Raw genomic sequence first — 22804 nt, 5'->3', positions numbered from 1 at the left:
TCATATACCCATGACTTTGAGTTTGTTAATTTTCTTCCTGCTTCATCATACCTGGTACAAATAGGAGTACTAGTGGATTGCTTGATTCTGATCATTGTTTCTGTTCCTGTTATCCAATAACAATGGGAGGGGAAGCATCCTGGGACTGCTGATATTATGTTTCTTATGAGCTTGAAAGTTATTACCTTGGGTATGTATGGACATGTGTATTATGTTTTTGATTGATAGTATGTATGGTTGGGTATCTAATATTTCGTGCTTTCTTGTTGTAGGTATACAACTATAGTATTGGAGAGAAGTATCTCTATTGGATCTAAGTTGGTATACAGGCATACAGATATCTTCCACATCAACACCGCAGGTACTAGTCAGTCGTAGTGAGAATATATGAGAGTAGTAGAAAGATATTGCATTGTATTAACCTTGTCTTCTTTTGTTGCAGGTATCCCTCTCCCCGCTGTTCCTTCCCTAATACCTTTCCCTCACCTGATTGCCTTACTACTCTGTGTTACATTATCCAGAGTTGGGGAAATCGGGATGTGGACTGCTTTATAAAAATGAACTTACTAAATATAAAGCCATGATTCTCCAAGAAAAAAGTTCATACTATTCCACTCAGATTGAACAAGCTAAAAATTCCAACAAACAACTCTTCCAGGTTGTATCCAAACCCTCTCAACTACCCTCTCAAACTGTCCCAGTGCCCTCCCAAGCTTTTTGTAATAACCTAGCTAGTTATTTTTTTGACAAAGTCAACAACATATATATTAACTTCTTTGATCGAACTAAAGAACTTACAATTTCTCAACATATAGGTGACTCTCAGTCTCACCCCACCTTCAGGCAGTTCCAAAAGATAACAGCTACCCATGTAATTAATGCTATAACCACTATCAAATCAGGCTCTGCAAATGAGTCCTGTCCACCTGCTATCCTCCTTCCGGTGGTTGACATTATAGTTCCCCTACTTGCAGAAATATTCAATTCTATGTTTCGCACGGGTATCTATCCTGCTATCTGGAAGGATACTCTTGTCAAACCTCTCTTGAAAAAACCCTACCTAGACACAGAAGACACTAAAAATGACAGACCTATTGCCAGTCTGCCTTTTGCGGCTAAACTTGTAGAAAAACTAATGAATATACAAATCTCCCAATACATTGAAGATCATTACCTACTGGACGAAACCTCATTTTGTTTTCACAAGAATCATAGTATGGAGACAGCTCTCATTAAAGCGTCAGATGAAATAAGAACCATTCTTGACCAAGGAGGGACGGAAGTGCTCATTTTGCTGGATCTATCAGCCGCATTTGACACGGTCGATCACAAAACCTTGATCGACCGTGTCAACATCATAGGCATCCAGGATGAAGCCAGAGACCTTCTCTCCTCATTCCTCTCCAATCGCACCCAGACGGTCAAGCTGGGCAATTTCAGCTCTGCTCAGATGACACTACCTTGTGGCGTCTCACTGGGCTCATCCCTAAGTCCAACGCTATTTAATGTCTACGTAGCTGACCTAGCAAGAGTCATCAAGTCTTATGGGATGAGCCTAACATCTTACGCGGACGACACTCAGCTGGTCCTGGCTATAAAAAACAACGAAGAAAGTAGCGGCCAACTTTCAGCACAGCATGCTGGCCATCAGCAATTGAATGGCCACTATCTGTCTAAAATTAAATTCCGAAATAACAGAAGTAATGATATTTGGCAAGCTCAGCCCAACTTGGCCCAGTTCCTGGTGGCCCACAGAGATAGGCCCCCCGCCTAACCCTGTCACCAAGGTTAGAAACCTTGGAATACTTCTTGACGACAAACTGACATTTGCCGCTCATGCAAACACCATTGTCTCAACTTCCTTTTACAAACTTAAAATCATTAAAAAAAATCCTCCCCTATCTCCCCCCCCAACTCAGGAAAAACATTGGTCACAGCTTTTGTAATGTCTTCTTTGGACTATTGCAATGGACTCTTTATCAACGCCCTGCAAAAAGTCATTCGAAAACTACAGTCCATACAAAACGCTGCAGCAAGAATGTTCTTTGGTACTCCAAAGTTCAAACCCATTGCCCAAGTCATTAAAGGCTACCATTGGCTTGCGGTGAAAAACCGAATTAAATTAGAAGGCACTGTGCATTGCTTATAAAGCCTCCCGCAAGCAAGGACCTCACTTTCTCTTCAACTCCCTAGCCTTTCATGTCCCTAACAGACCACTACGATCTACTAATGCTCTCCTGATGTCTGTGCCGCGCACCAAAACCGCCTCCTAGGCGATCGCCGTTTCACTGTCTCTACAGCCAAACTCTGGAACTCTCTTGATTTGGACACTTGATCTTGTCCTACACTTATCGCCTTCAGGAGAAAAATATAAACTTGGCTGTTCAACCAATAAACCCCTTTCCACTCTTCTTTTCTGCCACGTTCACAGCGCTGAGACGCCCTTGGGCATTTGTTTGCGCTTTATAAATTTCATAAATAAATTTGTGCATCATCCAGAATCTAAGGAGTATACGTGGATCTTACAGAATTACGCTCCCACGATATATCACTCCTTCCGTTTTGTATGAGTCACAAACATGGCGTCCTTAGATGATGTGTTACAAGCACTAGTGTTGGTGCAACAGGAATTGGCAGCTTCTAAAGCAGAAACTGCTGCCCTTAGAGAAAGGGTGGACCGTCAAGCTAGGAACCCGTCCGATGCTTCACAGGTTACATCCCCAATCTAAGTGAATGTACCTCCTCCCATTCCACTGGCTAGTCCTGAGAGGTTTTCTTGGGACCCTTTAAAGATACAAACGTTTCTAACACAGATTAAGTTACACTTTTCATGTAAACCAGCATTGTTCCCTACCAACCCTTCCAGGGTTGCATTTGCAATCTCATATATGACTGGTGATGCGGCTAATTGGGCAGTACCATTGGTCAAATATGATGATTCTCTCCTTTCAGATTGGGACTCTTCGTAGAGAATTCGAAAGAGTATTTGATAGGCGAGCTACAACTTTCTCTGCAGACCGGGAGTTGTTGGAACTTAGACAAGGGAAGCAGGATTTAGAGACTTACTTGACTAAGTTTAATTGTCTGATCGCTGAGACTGCCTGGCTGGAAGAAAAGAGGATGTCTCTATATTACCAAGTTTTAAGGGACGACATAAAAGATGTCATTGCCCAGATTGATCCACAGCCAACAACGTATACGGATTTAATGAATCTTACGTTACGTTTGGATTATAGGATAGCAGAAAGGAGGGGAGAAAGGGCTTATAACCATACTGAGAAAACAGAGAGTGGAATTAGAACTACAGTGTCTTCCTCGGAACAACATTCTGAACCTATGGAAGTAGGAGCAGTTCGAGCTCCATTGTCTAGGACAGAAAGGGAAAACCGCAGGATGTTGGGACTATGTATGTATTGCGGTAAGAAGGGTCATTTTGTGACAATTTTGCTCGTGTGAAAGGAGAGCATTCCAAAGCAAAAGGCAAGCTGGTTACCATGCCTACTCCCTCTCAGCCGTGGCACACCATAAGTATGGATTTCGTTCCTGGTCTACCTTTAGATCAGGGTTGTGATGCCATCATGGTGGTGGTAGATAGTCTTACTAAAATGGGCCATTTCATCCCGTGCAAATACGTACCCACTGCAGGTCACACCACTCAGTTATTACGGTCACATGTTGTCAGACTACACGGACTCCCGAGAGTGATTGTGTTCAACCGAAGGCCGCAATTCATAGCCCCGTTTTTGGAAGATGTGGTGCAGAGCTCTTCAGGTTGATGTGGTCACGTTGACTAGCTTCCATCCTCAGACGGATGACCAAACAGAGAGGCTGAATAAAACTCTTAAGAACTATCTACGTTGTTATTCAAAGGTAGCGAGTGGCTCTTGGGTGTCTATGCAGTGGCTAGCAGAGTTGTCGTATAACAACGTTTGGCACAGCTCCATAAAGGAATCTCCTTTCAAAGCCAATCATGGGTTCCCTGCTAAAGGCCTTCCATTGTCCGTTCCCTGTGATGTTGTGAATCAACCCACCATGGTATCTCAGATGAAGGTTCTTCAAGCAATGCATGCTTGCTAAGGTACAACAGAATCTGGATCAGGCAAAGAAACAATACAAGACCTGGGCGGATCGTCACCGTCAGCATGGCCCCACTTATAGGGTGGGTGATCTTGTGTGGTTATCCACCAAGAACATTCGATTCCGGTTCCGCAGCATCTTCCACCCTAGGTATATTGGTCCCTATGTGGTGGTGCGTCCAGTCGGCCTTGTGGCATACAAGCTGAAACTGCCTTCTTCTCTACGCATTCATCCTGTGTTTCACTGTAGTTTGTTGAAGCCTGTGATGGGGGCCAGGAGGGTGGCTGTTCCACCGGTGGTTCGGGATGGTCAGTTGGAATATGAGGTGCGGAAGGTGTTGGACTCCAAGTTCCGTTGTGGCCGTCTGTGATAGCTCATCACGTGGAAGGGGTATGCCTCGGAGGATGACTCGTGGGAACCTTCCTCGAACGTCCATGCTCCCAGGGCTTTGTGTGTGTTTCATGCACGCTATCCGGATGAGCCTGGTTCTAGTAGGCGCTTGGGAGGAGGGCGTACTGTCAGGCGCTGAGCCGATGCGCCTACAGAAACATTATTGAAAAAAGTACATCTCCTAGAATTCTTGGCGGTTCAGTGGGAGGAGCGTTTTCAACGTTACCTGGCATGCGCGTACAGAATGTGCGCGTAATTTTGTTCGTAATGTTGGTCGGGTGGATACTTGACTTCTGGATTCTTCTTTTCATGCCCACTGGGATTGTAGAAATTGTTCTTTGGTACTCGAGGCTTCTCCTCGAGGTGCCTGCTCGTTTCATTCTTTGCCGCGCTGAAGGAAGCGCTGTGCTTCAGTAAGCCACGCTGAAGGAAGCACCTATCACCGGACATCTGTTCTTCTCCGTCCGCGCTGCAGGAAGCGCTGTGGTTCGGGAAGCCACGTTGAAGGAAGCGCCTCTCATCGGAGTGCTGTTTCTCTCCGTCTGCACTGACAATACGCTGCAGATTGAGAACCGCACTGAGGTAAGCGCTGCAGTTTTAGAAGGGGTTGTTCTTCTTCAATCTTGATGGTGGAGCGAGGCAAGGAATTGTATCTTTTGATCCTGTTTTGTTCTTTCTTTGGAATTCTTTCTCTCCCTTTGACCCTTGCCTTCCCTCACGGATCGGACTCATATACCCATGACTTTGAGTTTGTTATTTTTCTTCCTGCTTCATCATACCTGGTACAAATAGGAGTACTAGTGGATTACTTGATTCCGATCATTGTTTCTGTCCCTGCTATCCAATAACAATGGGAGGGGAAGCATCCTGGGACTGCTGATGTTATGTTGCTTATGAGCATAAAAGTTATTACCTTTGGTATGTATGGACATGTGTATTATGTTTTTGGTTGGTAGTATGTATGGTTGGGTATCTAATATTTCCTGCTTTCTTGTTGTAGGTATACAACTATAGTATTGGAGAGAAGTATCTCTATTGGATCTAAGTTGGTATACAGGCGTACAGATATCTTCCACATCAAGTCCGCAGGTACTAGTCAGTCGCAGTGAGAATATATGAGAGTAGTAGAAAGATGTCACATTGTGTTAACCTTGTCTTGTTTTGTTGCAGGTATCCCTCTCCCCGCTGTACCTTCCCTAATACCTTTCCCTCACCTGATTACCTTACTACTCTATGTTACATTATCCAGAGTTGGGGACATCGGGAGGTGGGCCCCTTTGTGCATCAACCGGAATCTAAGGAGTATACGTGGATCTTACAGTCTCTGCTTACTCACGCTGTGGACTGGTATGAGAGCTATATTAAAGAGAGTTCTTGATTCTCAGACTATTCCTAAGAGTTTACTAAGTCGCATGTTCTAGGTTGTCTAATCATTGGTAGCTTTGCTGTAGTATGGAGAAGGAATGAGACACTAATGCTAATCTTAGGGGACTTTAATGTATACATGGATAAAATCAACGATCCAGATGCTACCAGCCTTACGGATGCTTTGAATATTTTTAAACTGACTCCTTTTTCTCAGGCTCCGACCCACAAAAAGGGCCATATTCTTGACCAGGTGTTTTCCACAAGGGACATAGATGTCTCCCCCCCTCGACCTCTGGTGTGGTCAGATCATTTTCTCCTGGAGTTTAGAGTCCACAGAGGACCCCGTATGGGTAGTTTTAGACCGTACCATTGCATCACTCCTGAAGCAGTGTCGGGGGGCCCTCGAGTCCTACCCACTTGTTCTGAGTGGTAATGTGGAAGATGATGTGACTGTCCTAGACAATTGGCTACTGCTCCATGCAGCAGAGCTTGCCCCTCCCTCTTCCAGCCCTGCCTATTCCTTACGTGTCTCTGCTCCCTGGTTTACTCCTGATCTTAAAGAAAGTAGAAGCACTTGCAAAAGACTCGAGAGAGAGCATGGCGAAAGAATTACGAGACTAGGGAGAAAATTATGTTTAAACAAGCACTTAAGTCTCATCATAAACTTATTCTTAATGAGGAAAAAAATGTTTTCTCATCTAGAATAGAGGCAGCTGGGAATACCAGTAAAGAGATTTTCAAAATAGTTAAGGAATTCTCCTTCCCCAAGGCTATAGCTAGGACTTTCTCCCCCTCTGCACTTTGGGTGGATCAGATGGACACTTTTTTTGCTGAAAAAATCAAAAAAATTCAGGATACATTTTACTACCCCCCTTTGGGCCAACAATGTGGATAGGGGCCCTTCTCATTCCTTCCCTCTTCCCGTTGTGCCTCTTTTTACGGAGTTCCCTCCTTTGCCGATGGCAACCTCATTAGGTTTTCTGAAAAATCTGAAATCAGGCACTCCTTGTGATCCCTGTCCTGCGTCTATCTTGGCAACTATAGCCATGCTTATTAATCCCTATGTTAATCAGATATTGAACACCTCCTTCAGCAGGGGCTTGTCCCCGGCAAGTGCAAGGAAGCACATATACTTCCACTCCTGAAAAAACCTAACATGGATCCTGAGACACCCGCTAACTGTTGTTTGAATATCTTTTATTGCATTTTCTTTTATGAGAGTACATGAAAAAATAGAGTACACAGCGTCCTTTCAGGAAATACATAGCATGTCTTATCAGTTTTCCATACGTGACAGTGAGAAAAAATAAATAAATTAGAAAGACAAAGTAGGAAGAACAATATGACCAGGTTGTTGGACATAGCTGCATGAAAATACATATCAACAACAACAGTTCGCTAGGATAATCAATCTGTCCATCCAAGACACCCGCTAACTACAGGCCCATATCCCTCCTGCCTTCCTTTTCCAAAGTACTGGAAAAATACGTTCACTCCTTCACCTCTGCATTTCTAGAGACTAACAACATTCTGCACCAAAGTCAATCTGGGTTTCGCCGTCATTTTAGCACAGAGACGGCACTCCTGGAAATCTCAGAGTCTATTAAGGAGGTCTTGGATAAGGGTGGCAAGGCAATGCTGATACTGTTAGATCTTTCGGCAGCCTTTGATACCGTCCCCTATAGCCGACACCTAATGTGACTCCAGGAGTCTGGCTTCGAACGGACGTCACTCAAATGGTTTGCCTCTTTTCTTTCAGGGTACAAACAAACCATTTGGGCCCCCCCTTTCTCAGCGCTTACCCCCCTTTGGAGGTGGGAGTACCACAGGGCTCGGTATTCAGCCCTACCTTTGTTTAATCTGTACATGTCTCCTCTGGCTAGTCTGGCTGAGTCACATGGAGCTAAAATAGTGTCGTCTGCTGACGACACCCAATTACTTTTTACATGCGACAAAGATTCAGAGTTTGAGGGGGAAGCTATTAAGCCCTGTATGTCGCCAGTGTTTTCCTGGCTCCAACAGAATCAACTCAAATGTAATTCCGACCAGCCAGAAATCATTTTCTTTGGCTGCCCATCTAACATCTTTTGGCAGAGCTGGTGGCCTTCGAATATGCACCTTCCGGCTAACGCAGTGCTGTCCGTAAAAAATCCAGGTGTAAAATTGTACAACTCCATGAGCATGCAGCTACAGGTTCAGACTGTGGCCGGTCAGTGCTTTGGCTTTTTGCTAATGCTCAAACAATTTCTGCCTCTTCTTCAGATCCCACACAGGAAAACTGTGGTCCAGGCCCTTATTGGCTCCAGGCTGGATTATGTGAATATTCTGTATGTTGGCCTCCCAGAGTATCTGCTTACCTGCCTCCAGGTGGTGCAGAATGATGCGGCTAGGGCTATTCTATCTCTTGGCCCCAGGACTCGGGTGTTGTCTCATTTGAACTCTCTCCACTGGCTACCGATCCACAAGCGGATACAGTTTAAGGCTCTTGTATTGGCTTTCAAGACCTTACATGGCTGTGGAGCCCCCTATCTAAGGAAGAGAGTCCAATTCTACCATCCTCGTTGATCTCTTCACTCTGCCTTTTTGACGTTAGTCTGCACTCTGGAGGTGAAGCGCTTCCAATAGGAGGATGCTCCTTTCTGCTCTAAGTGGCTAAAAGGCTGGGACATAGACCCATGAAGGCCATCATCCAGGTTTATAACAGCAAATCCCTTCCCGTGGCTTTGTATGGTGCCTCCCTATGGGGTTATGCACGAGTAGAAGAAATCCAGGTAGCCGAAAATAGTTTTTTACGTTCAGTCCTGTCCCTCCCCCAATCTTCCCCGGTTTTCTCCATTCATACAGAACTTGGTTTGGATTACATCCAGGACAAACTGAGACTGGCCCCATTAATATACTGGCTTAAGACCTGGTTAAACCCTGAACTACTGTTAAATCACACGATCATGAGGGATGTGATGAGTTTAGAGTATAGTCACAAAATACCATGGATGGCGTATTTGCACAAATCTTTTAATGAACTAGGACGTCCAGATTTATTCACCTCCCCCTCGTGTATCACAAAGCAGGATGTGAGTCTTACAAAAAAACAGTTTATGTCTAGGGCATACATGTTGGGAGAAGAAGTCGAATTATCAAAACCATCTGTTCGAATGCATTATTTGTCACTCCAGTCACCTGCAATTGAACCCTATTTATGTTTCGTCACTAACCCGTTTCATAGATTTTTGCTTACAAAATTCAGATTTAACACTATTCATTTTTATTTGGGCCATTTTAATTCCTGGATGAAACCTGAGTTAGCTCCCCCCTGCACTTGTGACAATTTTTCTGTTCAGGACAGTTTACATTTTGTTATGTTTTGCGATTTCTTCTCCGACCAAAGGAAAAAATATCTGCTACCAGTCTTAAGAGAAGCGGGCTTCTCCCAGGTGAGACCAGCCATGTTATATTTAAAATCACTGGGTAACATCTGTATCACTTTCGCCATGGCCAATTTCCTTGTGGCAGCAACCAGAGCCAGAAGGGGCATGAATTTGGAAATCTGATGTACATAATGTGTTTTTAAATATTTTAATGTACTGATTTTCGTCTCATTAACTTGCTCATAAATGAAATTGTTTAATTCCTTTTTAAATTGTAAATAATACTGTTTTTATGTACTTTGTATGATTTTAACAAATCGAATAAAGTTAATTTGACTGACTGACTGGCTAAACTATGGAATAATCTACCACTTTCTCTGAGATTACTTCAGGATTTACTTCCCTTCAGAAAAGCTCTTAAGACATGGCTGTGTCAGCAATAATTCTGAGCACTTTGCTTTCCTGCATATTTCCACTTCCTTCTCATGTTAGTCTATACTCACCCAGCGCCAGGACACTCTGCTGAGTAGCTGTGCGCTTTATAAAACCCCTGTTAACATAACATAACATAACATAACATAATGCTAGTCGGATAAGGGTTCTGGGCCCTGAGGTGGGTTTTTGGTACACCACAATACACTGAGGTACTGGATTCCTGCGCATAGTTCTGTGCATTAGCAGAATTCCTGCAACATGGCGCACCTAACGTTTGGTCTTATTTCGAGACACTTTAGTAGTGCTTATACTTGTACACAATACCCTCACTCCTATTTACGGAAAACAGTTGTGACGGCACAACCTACCTATATAGATGAGTTATTGGTTCATTCAAGCTTGATATTTTAAAAAGGTTCACAGTATAGTATTGAATTAATAACCCTGTATGTGCTACCACACATATAAGTTCTTTCCTTTTCCTTGTCGTTATGACAATCGATATTGCAGCGCATAGTCGTGCACCACTCTGTCGTCATTTGACACAATATGGTGTGCCGGACGATGGTATTCAGCTTTTCTTTTGTGGTTGGTGCTGCCTCGGAGTTCCCATTTGAGATTTTTTTACTCTTGGGTTACCTTTGGGACTGTGGATGGAGATGATGCCTTGTTCCATTCATCTACTGCCACTGCCATACCTGTAGATATACAACACTTGAAGTTCCGATTTCGGCATGGGAGCATCGTATTTGGTATAATGGCGCCCTCCCCCACACTGTGACTCCGGTCTGTTTAGGCCCTTTATCGATCGCAGGGGCCACTGGGCCAGTTTTGGCCGGGTGCACACCACATCCATGGTATCTGAATGTCGCAGTGGATGAATTATGTGTTTTTCACACCTCCTTAATAGGGGTGCATCAGGCTTTAGTCCAATACGTTACCTGCAGTCTCCAGGTGGGGGAACCTGGTCTTGCGGCGCAACCCGCTGGACCTGTCGGGATGTCGATTAGTTCCGTCATGGTTAATTTGGTTTGTGCAAGCGTCCCACGAATAAGGATGATTTACATTATTGGCTTGCTGATTTGACCAGCTGGAAGCAGTATTTCCTAATACTACCCCTGTGGAAAAGCACAGGATACTCAATATTAGTTTGCAAAAAGACTTGATACCAGAGGTAACAATTGTGAAAACTGGGGAAAAGTATTTGCAGCTTCGGCACACCTTCAATGACTGTCCTCCCCTCCGTGATCCAGCGTGTTCAAGATGAGCACAGTCCGGAGGCGGCAGTTGAGTTGAGTTGAGAATGAGGCTAGTCGGAGTGTTTGACGTAGTTGCTGATCTCATCCTTGCGAATGTAAAGGGAGATGTGGTTAACTTTCAGGTGTCTAATGCTTTTTGCCTTGTCCCAGATGTCACGAAACCCTGTGAGTTACCGAAAATTATTGCTGAGGCATCTAAAACCATTGGCCGCAATAGTTTGGGTTTTAAGCCTTTTGCTAAAACAGCAGCACAACCACAAACTCAGACGGCACAGTCTGCTAAAGATAACCATTTGGTTTTTCTGAAAAAGAATTGGAAAAATAAAAAGCAGGGGAAGCAACAACAGAAACAAGGGTTGCGTGTTGAGTCACCAATACCAGAAACTACTGAGCGCACTTATAACTTGCGCGACCGCGCGAGAATTAGGTCTCCTGATAGATTTCAGGTTCCTGATCAGCATGTTCCTCGTTCTTCACAGGAAACATCAGGCTCACAAGCCAGTGGAGGAGATTGCCAGGATCACGGCAGAGGTTGAGGTGCCCTGCAAAGTCGAGAGCTGCTTCGTCAGAATGACGGTAAAGGCAAGCAGGACAAATGTCCTCGTCAACACCCTTTGTTTCAGAAAAAGAAGGTTGCTGCATTAACAGCAAGATATGCCATGGACGGTGAGGACTCAACTTCGGAACCTAACTTGGGCAGTAAAGCTGCTAGACAGTGCAGCGGTTACAATAGTGCGGCAAGCACTGCGTCCATTTCTGAAGGCGACAGCAACTGACACTTTCATCACAGTTGAAACTGCTGACACCTGAGTGGCTCCCCCTGACAGATTATATGACATAGTATTTGTAATTGAAGGTGATATAGAATGTGTTGTTAAAGGGATTTTTTGGGAGAATCTGACTTCTTCGTATGACATCTTGTTAGCGGAGGCATATTAACCTGAGCCTTTCGTTTTGTCCGCTCCGAGGGGTGAGGAAGTAATCCTCCCTACTTTTTCACACACTGTGCCCAAGGAGCAGGCACAACATTCTGCTGAAGAGTGTGCTTGCACCGGCTTTGTACCGTACTCAAGTTGGGTGGGATAAACTTTCACCACCCTATGAGGAACCATTGCGGTCTATGCCACAGCCACAACCCCAATATCCCCTCCGGCGGGAGGCAAACGCTCCCGTTTCTGTTCCGGCGGCAAACAAAAACAATTCAAAAGATTGGCCTTGGGCTACAAGAACAGCCCGGGCTTTTTTGCCGCACGTGTCGTCTCTTTGTTAGACGGCATAGACCCTGATGCGTACTTGTAGGTTGATATTTATCTCATGGATGATGAATTATGGCTGCATCTCTGTTGTATGGACAGCATCATAGTTTTGTTTGCAGACTACGGATACAAATTTAACTTTGCAAAGTCACACATTGCAGAGTGCACAGTGTTGTTTCTGGGCTATGAGCTTAAGAATGAAGGTAGAGGCTTGGCGCCTCACTTCTTAGAGAAATGCACATGTTGGCGATCTCCAACAACCCTGAAAAAATTACAGTCTTTGCTGGGATTTTTGAATTTCGGTCGAACTTACATCTCCGAATATGCCCAGCGTATCAAGCCGCTATAGGCCTTGGTACAACCAACCTTTACAAAAGCCTGCTGGCTACCGAAACATTCAGCTATACTGCCATCTTTGCAGTCTGATCTTCTTGAATCTAAATACTTGTTAACACTTGACAACCACACAAACCTGGTGATAAGAACTGTGCCAGGCGCAGTGGGTTTTACATACTTGACATTTAATGAAGATGACACAGTACCTATAGCTTAGAAGTCACATTTGTACACTTCGGCTGAAAAGCGATTTTCAACGGTTGAAAAAGTCTTGACGGCGGTCCAGATGGCATTCCTGAAGGAACGTGCACTGGCGCAAGGAAAACGCAGGTTACTTGTAACACCGTATCCTGCGCTTGAGGCAGTGACAAAAGCCAGTGTACCAAACTCAAAAGCTTTACATCCTCATTGGATACAATGGGCTACATCGTTGACATCACCCAATGTCACTTTTATCTTTGACTCCTCATTACAAAATCAGGAGTTCCTACAGTATGAATTTGTTTATCCTGCTCCTCTGTCTATGCGCCCGCTTGAAGATTACCATTGTATCATTTACACAGACGGTTCGGCGCAACCGGTGACAGGATCTAAACATTCTTATTCAGCAGCCTGCGCTATAGCGGCCAGTACCATGGTGAATGGAGAATTCAAGTCCAATGCCGTGCACATGCAGGCATTAGGGGACTGTACTGCCCAGTTGGCAGAGTAGCGTGCTCTGGTGCTTGCACTGGAGTTTGCTGATCCACATATGATGACTTTGATTGTAAGTGACTCTTACTACTGTGTGCAGTCCTTCAACGACAACTTATTTTTTTGGACTCAGAATGAGTATCGTGATTCCAAAGGTGGCACAATCAACCATAAAATGCTTTGGGTTTGAGTCGCAGAGCTTGAAGAACGTCTGCCTCTCACACATGTAATTCATACTCTTGGTCACCAGCGTGTAAGAGTACACGCTGTTGGCAACAGTTTAGCTGAACGAAGCAGCTAAAACAGCTGTAGCCACATACGCAGTTGCAGCAGTTACAAGATCCAGGAGTAAGATTGATGATGACATTTTAGCAGCGATAGTAGCTACAGAGAAGTGAGGTAATTACCCAAAGGGTTTCCCTTCTAAATACTCATCAGTTAAGTCCTGATAAAGTTCCCTATGTGAGAATTAATGACGTTGGTGACAGGTTGATTCCCAACGCAGACCACAGACTTTCATTGATAACAGCTGCTCACAAAGGCATGGCCTCGGCTCATGCAGGTGTTTCAGCGACTGTCTCTATCTTACAGCAACGTTACTGGTGGCGTGGGTTGTTTAAACAAACCCGCGATTATGTGCTTTCTTGTGACATCTGCCAGCAAATCAAACCTCTACTTCTGTGCGCCCGCCACAAACTCAGCTGTACATTTCTAATAAACCATTCGTTGTGTTTATTTGGATCACTGCGGTCCATTTTCTTTAGATACTGCGTATATGTTTGTCTTAGTTGCAGTTGATTCGTGCACACGCTTTCTATGGGTCTGGCCTCAACGCAGTGCTGATGCCCGAACTGTCTGCATGTCTTTGTGGGAATTTTTGCATGTGGCAACTTCCATTCTGACCTGGGTCCAGCGTTCGCCTCTAAGGCATACAGAGAAGCCATGGGGTCATTGGGGGTGCGGGTCAAATTTTCGTCTCCATATAGGCCTGAGGGCAATTCAGTTGTGGAGCGAATGAACCGTGACTTAAAGCAATCCTTGACAGCTAGAGTTTTAGGTACTGGCAGGAACTGGTTTGCCCATTTATATAGCGTACAACGTGTACTTAATAATCTCCCAAGAAGATCTCTGGGTGGGCGGACCCCATACAAAATGCTCTTTGGCATAAAAATGTTTGTTCCAGACCTTGATGGTCTAGACATGGCGGCCACAACTACAGCCTTTGACGTACATAATCATTTTGCTGTATTACAGAACCTACAAGGACTCGTGACAGTCTTGCAAAGGAACATTTGCCCTCCGCCACTAAAGCTGCACTACAGATTCCGGTAGTTGGCTGGCTACCTAAAGTCGGTGACCTGGTCCATGAGAAGGTGGAGAACAAGAAAGAGTTTGGCCCCTCTTATCATGCACCAGTTCCGGTGCTTGGCGTGAAGGGTACTCGTACAGTCATTTTACCACCACTTCCTGGTCGCAAGGATAGCAGATACATCTCAGTGGACTATGTCAAATTACAGCGAATGGCCTATTCTTCCTAGTATGACTCAGGTGTTTCCTGCCCAGCAATGTTAAGGAATTCTGTCTTGGACTCAACGAACAACATCAGGCCTGACATTGCCATAGAGATGACCACTGTTACTAACCCATTGTTGAATCCTCCAGCTTCCAGTCCACATGAAGATACTGAGTATGCGTATCCCACTGATGTGTCATTGCCTGGATTGCAAACAGATGCAGTTAACCAGTCACGTTTTTCTTTTGACACTGACTCCATGACATCGAGTTCCCCCTCAAAATCTTTGATTTTTGTTACATGCTTTAAACACAATTTTTTAGTTCCACCTTGGACTTACATCTGGTTGGTCGTCATCTCCATTTTTTTGTTCATGTCAATTGGATTTGTGACATTCTTTTTTCTTTTAATCAAGAATCACTACCTTACTGAACGCTCTGCTGTAAAGGTGATTGATGGAACTTTGGCACCGCACTCTTCTTCGCACATCATGAAATGTAACCAGACTTTTTTCAACATTTCTGCCTGGCCTGTGTTGGATGGAATTGTTTGAGATGCTGTTACGTTCCAAATTCATGGACCCACAGATGTGCCTAATGTCCCAAATGTACTTCGTGTTTCAATGGGGGATGTAGTGAAACAAAACATACACTCTGATGATTGGGACGTTCAAGCCGTAGTCTTTGTTTTCTGATTTAAAATATTATGCTGCTTTTGATGCTGAGGATTTGCATTTGAATTCTGCTAATTATGCTGATTTATTTTGTTACCAGAATAATGGCCATTATTTTCTGCATAAAGCTAATACATTTAGAAATGTGGTTAATTGTACACAATGGGACATTGCCTAGCTCCCATTGAAGGCAGTTCAAGAACCCTTTTGAATACATGTACATACTTCACTGATTTTAATAAATCCAATCCTGATTCATTTTATTTAAAATAAATTCTACATCCAATTCTGAAGTAAGGCTCACCCATACAAAATGACTATATTCCAAATCTTTTATAGATCAATTGGCTATTGGTGGTTATGAGCTATGGAAAGAAACTGTCGATCTTAAATCTGTTTGGGGCTCTAGACACTGGCAAGTTCAGGGCACGGAAGCTTGACATCGAGCATGTCTTATCCCAAACCAAATGCTGTTTTTAAACAGTTCAATTTATCAAATGACCTGTTTTGGGTTGGCCACTTCAAAACAAATGAATACCCCTAAAATTCCTAAACTGTATGCTTATAACACTTGGAACAATCATACAGATATAAACCTTGACCAGTTGCAGTAATTAATTGCAAATGCTTCTTTTAATGTTTCTACCTTAGACCCCCTGGGTTCAGTGGTCGAAGTGGGAAATAAAAAGTAGGGGAACTGTGGGTGGAGAATCAGGGGGCAGGAATAACCAAAGATTGAAACAGTGGGCGGAGTCAGGGATGTGGTTAGAAATAGCAAAACATACCAATTTTTAGTACGTTTAGCATTTCACTGAGCAGTTACAGCTTATAACGTTATTTAATTAAAACAATGGATAAACATGTTTATTTGAGTTTTAATTCAGGAAAAAGCAAACACTAATAGGGAATACAGGTTTATGTAAAGCGTGTGAAATATAAGCAGGAACAACATGTTACCATAACCCTTTCGTTGCTGCCGTCGGCACACAAGGTGCCCCATGCATAGCCTGGTTCAAACCAGTTACTAGGGCACTCCAGCCCCAGCTCTGGCGCGAAACTGGACAAAGGGAAAGGGGTGTAACCAGGGCCGGTTCTAGGATTTGCGAGGCCTTGAGCTAAAATGGAATGTGCGAGTCCCCTCTAATGTAGATAGGTGGCCCCTTTAGGAGACCATTCACAGACACAGTGAGAGGCCCATTGTCCAGCATTTTGGCCCCCCCACAGTCATTTCTAACACCTTCAGTCTGACAGGTATGAGAATTGCTGTGGGCTAAAAGTTAAAACTATGGGGGTGCCAAAATGCTGGACAATGGGCCTCCCACGGTGTCTTTGAATGGGTCTCCTTGCAATTGAAGGGAGTGTCTCCCTCCCCTATGCCTCAAGACACCATCCCTGGGGGTCCCCTCTGAAGGACCTTAATTGCAAGGCGACACCTTTCTCTGAAATGGATCGCCAGGAAAACAACAGGACACACCACCAGTACGTGGCCCCATGCTAGTGGGCTGAGTGCGAGGCCCTGGGCAGCTGCCCACGCTGCCCATGCCTAGCGCCGGCCCTGGGTGTAACCACCCCCTTCCCAGGTTCCACCCATAGGAGGGACCTAGCAGGTAATCCAGCCCCTTAGCTTAGTATAAAGTTAGGAGCTGTGTATAGAGACTTTAGATTTCTCCTGGAAAGAAACTCTGAAACTAAACTCTTGGACCTTCGACGTTCCATATTGACTGGAAGGGTGAAGACATCTCCCTTGTAGTCAAGGATTGACCACCCTGTGCAAACAGGCACCAACAGTAACTTGCCGGTTTGCTTTGTCAATGCTCCCACTGGAACCCGAAGACTTAGCGACGCAGGAACTGGACTTCCAGACTTCTGACTCCGACCCACATCCACAGCAAAGCTGAGGCGGACCGGACATCCTGGACAACTTGATTTTTGTTACCTGTGCAGCTTCTGAGGTACCCTTGAAGTTGGGCATTGGGGTTTGAGAGGCCCCAGACCTGAGCAGCATTTGCACCGAAGCTCAGCCCTCCACAGTCTACGAGTGACGCGTGGGGCCTGGGCCTGCATTTCCGCACAATACGTCTTCGTGGTTGCTAGCCCGTTGGCTAATAGGCCCTCAGAAGACATCTTTGTAAAACTACACCACTTTCCTGGTTGCTCCGGGCTTGCTCCAGCTTCTCTGTGAAGGAGAAGCTTCCCAGACTTGCTAGTCTTAACTAAAGCCAATCTTCCCATCCTGCGTGGATTGCATTTGCCAAGGTTTGTTGGGTCCAATCCAGATACCGACACCGCCAACAGCTAGATCCGTCATGGGACAGCTTGACTCCAGCACCTGGTCGTCGTCGACGCCTCCTGGTCCTCGTGGCTGCAGAGACAAGCTTCACCTGATTGCATTTCGGCATTGCCTGGTTCCTTCCTGTTCACTGGCTAGTGACCCAGACTCTGTCCCCTCTGCTTTCAGGTTCTTCTCGACTGCGATCTGGCCTTGGATCCACCCGGACACTTTTCTCCTGGTCGCCTGCAGCACTTTCTTGCAGCTCTCCATAGGAAACAGTGACGAAACCCGACACGAAAGAACACCTATGCACCCGGCTTCCCTGGGTGAGGTAACTCGAGTACTCCGGTTCTCCCGTGGGTATTAACTATCCAAGTGTCCTAGTTTAACATGGTTTTCCCGTAGTCCTTCCGGAAGTGTCCAAAATCTACTACTTCGTAACTTTTACGTTCCCATTGAAACTCTATGGTAACCTGCGTGTGTGTTTAGACACTGCACACGCTTCCTGTGGGCCTCCTACTTCCAATCCCTTGGTTGCTCAGTGTAGCCCTAGCAATTTCCTAGGCCCTAGGTCTACTCACCTTTCCGGAGGTGGTTCTTATACCACTTATTTAGTATATGGTTCGTGAGGCGCCTAGGGCAGAATTGTATTTGTGCAACTTATAGTATGCTTATTGAGCAACTTGTGCTGTATCTCGAACTGTGACCTCATAAAGAGTGCAGAGGGGTTGTGTTAGTAATAATTACATATATATTCGATATATACCTTGTGTGGTGTCCTTTCATTTGGTATTATATATGGTAAAACAGCTGGCTTCACATGCTCTCTGAAGTTTAAGCCTAAGACTGCTTTGTCCATGCTACCACTAGGATAGCTGGTCTATAAGGTTGAATTTACAACCATCACCATAAGGGTTGTTTGTACTGGTTCAAGGTGCCCACTAGAATAGTGGACATCATATACCAGGCCAACTTCTCACACTGCTCCGTTCACTGCTACTGCCCTTTCCACTGCTCCTGCCCCGTCCACTGCTCCTGCCCTGTCCACTGCTCCTGCCCCGTCCACTGCTCCTGCCCCGTCCACTGCTCCTGCCCCGTCCACTGCTCCTGCCCCGTCCACTGCTCCTGCCCCATCCACTGCTCCTGCCCCCTTCACTACTCCTGCCCCCATCACTGCTCCTGCCCCCTTCACTGATCCTGCCCCGTTCACCGCTCCTGCCCAGTTACCACTCTTGCTCATGCCTAATCACCGCTCCTGCCCCATCACTTCTCCTGCTTCGTCAACTCCCCTGCCCCGTCACCTCTCCTGCCCCGTCACCTCTCCTCTCCTGCCATGTCACGTCACCTGCCCGTCATGTCACCTGCCTGTCACTTCTTCTGCCCGTCACTTCTTCTGCCCGTCACTTCTTCTGCCCGGTCACTTCTCCAGCCCATCACTTCTCCAGCCCATCACCTGCCCGTCATGTCACCTCACCTGCCCGTCACCTCACATGCCCGTCACTTCTCCAGCCCATCACTTCTCCAGCCGTCACCTGCCCGTCACGTCACCTGCCCGGTCACTTCTGCTGCCTGGTCACTTCACCTGCCCTGTTGCCTCTCATTCCCCGTCACTTCTTCCTCCCAGACACTTCTCCTGGCCCGTCACTTTTCCTGCACCGTTGCTTGTGCCCCATTCACTCCTCCTGCCCCGATCACTCCTCCTGCCCCGATCACTCCTCCTGCCCCGTTCACTGCTCCTGCCCTGTTCACTGTTCCTGCCCCGTTCACTGCTCCTGCCCCATTCACTGCTCCTGCCCCATTCCCTGCTCCTGCCCCGTTCACCGGTCCTGCCCGGTTACCACTCCTGCTCATGCCTAATCACCGCTCCTGCCCCATTACTTCTAATGCTTCATCACTTCTCGTGCCCCGTCACCTCTCCTGCCCATCACATCACCAGCCTGTCATGTCACATGCCTGTCAATTCTTGTGCCCAGTCACCTCTCCTGCCCTGTTGCCTCTCCTTCCCAGTCACCTCTCCTCTCCTGCCCCATCACTGCTCCTGCCCCATCGCTGCTCCTGCCCCATCACTGCTCCTGCCCCATCACTGCTCCTGCCCCATCACTGCTCCATCACTGCTCCTGCCCCGTTCACTGCTCCTGTCCTTTCACCGCTCCTGCCCCGTCACCTCTCCTGCTGATCAACTCTCCTGCCCCTTCACCTCTCCTGCCCCTTCACCTCTCCTGCCCTGTCATCTCTCCTGCCCCACATCTCTCCTGCCCTGTCATCTCTCCTGCCCCATCATCTCTCCTGCCCCATCATCTCTCCTGCCCAGTAACCTCACCTGCCCAGTCACCTCTCCTGCCCAGTCACCTCTCCTTTCCTGTTGCCTCTTGTGCCTCGTCACTGCTCCTGGCCCATCACTTTTCCTGCCTCATCACATTTCCTGCCCCGTCACCGCTCCTGCCCGTTCACTGCTCCTGTCTGGTCAGCACTCCTGCCTGATCACCGCTCCAGCCCCATCACTTCTCTTGTCCCATAACTTCTTTTGCTCTTCACTGCTCTTGTCCATTCACTGCCCCTATCCGTTCACTGCTCCTGCCCATTCCTAATCACCGCTCCTGCCCCTTCACTTCTCCTGCCCCATCATTTCTCCTGCCCCGTCACCTCTCCTTTCCTGTCACCTCTCCTGTCCCATCACTGCTCCTGACACGTCACCTCTCCTGCCCGCTACTTCTCCTATCCGTTACTTCTCCTGCCCATCACTTCTCCTGCCCGTCACTTCTCCTGCCCGTCACTTCTCCTGCCCGTCACTTCTCCTGCCCTGTCACTTCTCCTGCCCGTTACTTCTCCTGCCCGTTACCTCTCCTGCCCGTTACTTCTCCTGCCCGTTACTTCTCCTGCCCTGTCACTTCTCCTGCCCTGTCACTTCTCCTGCCTGTTACTTATCCTGCCCGTTACTTCTCCTGCCCAGTCACCTCTCCTGCCCTATTATCTCTCCTTTCCTGTCGCCTCTTCTGTCCCGTCACTGCTCCTGCCCAGTTCACTCTGTGTACAACATTGACAAGATACACAAGGTGGCAAATTACCCACAGTACTCTGTTTGGGGGAATACTCCTCTGTAATCACTAACTCCAATCTCATTGGCACATGACATGCTAAAGGCATACGGCGGGTGCATTGTCATTCGAAAGGGGGTAATCAGCCTCAATCGGAGACTAAAGCATTTTCAATCGGAAACTAAAGCATTTTCAATATTATATAGAACAAAGTCATAGCTGTATGAATGTAGTATATTTGGGCCATATTTATCAAGCAAATTCGCATTCGCAAAGGCCGAACTTCGCAGAACTTCGGCCTTTGCGAATGCGAATTTGCTAAATGGTATGTATTAAGCCAAATCTTGTGCAAAATAAGGATTCGCAAAATTTGTGATTCCTTATTTTGCAATTGCATTTCAGGAATCGCAAATTTAGAGATTCCTTTAATGCAATGTATGAAGCCAAAAAAATGTGCAAAATGTCCTTAAGGAATTGCAAATTACCACCAACTTCTAGTTGGTGGTAAGTTGCGAATTCCTTGAAAAATGCACATTTATGCATTTTTCAAAGTGCCATGTGACGCACATACATGGCCTGTATGTGCGCCACATGTGCACCCATGCATATTTCAGGGGTGGAACAGGATGTCCTTTGGACACCCCTGTACCCTTGAAATTATTCTCAATTTGCGATTAGCAAATTGCGAATCGCAATTGAGAATAACTTCCAATGCATTCCTATGGGCCTCCTGGCCCATCGAATTGAATGGGAAAGTATTCCTTAATTGCGATTCGCAATTTGCTAATTGCAATTAAGGAATTTTAGGAAATCGCAAAAAAATGCGATTTTGTACATACATACCTATTTGCGATTCTCAAACAGCGATTTCTTAAAAATCGCTATTTGAGAATCGCAAATGGGTATCTTGATACATATGGCCCCTTATCTTTTCCAACCTTTGACAAATGAATGAATGAATACTTTCTTTTATAGCGCATGGCTACCCATGGGCATCCCAGCGCTGTAAGACAAAGGAAGGTAAAGACACTATTGGAAAAGGTGCGTCTTTAAGCGCTTCCTGAAAGCAAGATGGTTTGACTCATGCCTAATGGCATCTGGGAGTGCGTTCCATTCTTTAGCTGCATGCACCGAGAGTCGACGGCCACCCATCCGGGCCAGCTTTATCCTGGGAACTACCAGCAAATTCCGCTGGTTGGATCTCAGAGATCTCACTGAATGGTGGCGACGAAAAAGGGGATCAAGGATAGGTGGGCCAGCACCATAGATGGATTTATGCGCCATGCACATGGTCTTAAAAGTTATCCTTCCCTTGATGGATAGCCAGTGCAAAGATTGAAGTGCGGCTTTTGCTGAACATCTTTTTGGGACTTTCATAAGTAGTCGAGCAGCACAATTCTGTACCGATTGCAGAATTTTTATGGTGCCGACCGGGGCCCCCATATAGACGGCATTTGCATAGTCCAGCCGTGACATAATCAATGACTGGACCAGCAATCTTCTGGCTTCGAAGGGCAGAAGGTCAAGCACTTTTTTTAAGGCTCTCAGCAGCCCATAACAGGTTCCGGCTACCTTTTTTGCTTGGTGTTGAAATCCTAGAGAGGAGTCTAACCAGATCCCTAAGCTCTTTATGTGAGTCTTAGGTGGTGGGGGAGGTCCTAGGCACTGAGGCCACCAAGGATCAAGATTAATTGGGGCCTTGTAACCTAGGAGCATGATGTCTGTTTTGGCTCCATTTAGCTTTAAAAAGGAAGACGTCATCCATTCCAGAACCTTGGTGAGACATGGGGTCAGATTGTTGATCCCCAGATTTGAAACATCGTTCCTCACCAAGGAAACCACCAGCTGCGTGTCGTCGGCGTAGGTAACAAGTTGGATTCCCCAGGGAAGAACCACCTCAGCCAAAGGTCTCATATAGATATTAAACAGAGTTGGGCTGAGGGAGGAACCCTGGGGAACGCCGTGATTCAGTTGCAGCTGGCTGGATGACACCTCTCCCTCAAAGACAGAAAAGCTTCTGTCGGATAAAAAAGAATGGAGCCATTTAATGGCCAATCCAGAGACTCCTGTAAGATGCAGCCGGTGCAGCAGAAGAGAGTGGTTTACTGTATCGAAGGCTGCGCTGAGGTCCA

General features: G+C 46.1%; 1 pseudogene; it reads left to right on the top strand.

The window, feature by feature from the left end:
- The first annotated feature begins 12772 nt into the window (after nucleotides 1-12772).
- Nucleotides 12773-22150, top strand: LOC147664886 (uncharacterized; annotated as a pseudogene).
- The last annotated feature ends 654 nt before the right edge of the window (nucleotides 22151-22804 follow it).

Source organism: Lissotriton vulgaris, unplaced genomic scaffold (genome assembly GCF_964263255.1).
Source record: "Lissotriton vulgaris unplaced genomic scaffold, aLisVul1.2 SCAFFOLD_415, whole genome shotgun sequence".
Lineage (NCBI taxonomy): Eukaryota > Metazoa > Chordata > Amphibia > Caudata > Salamandridae > Lissotriton > Lissotriton vulgaris.
Note: the sequence above shows the minus strand (reverse complement) of the source record. Positions and strands in the feature narration are given on the sequence as shown.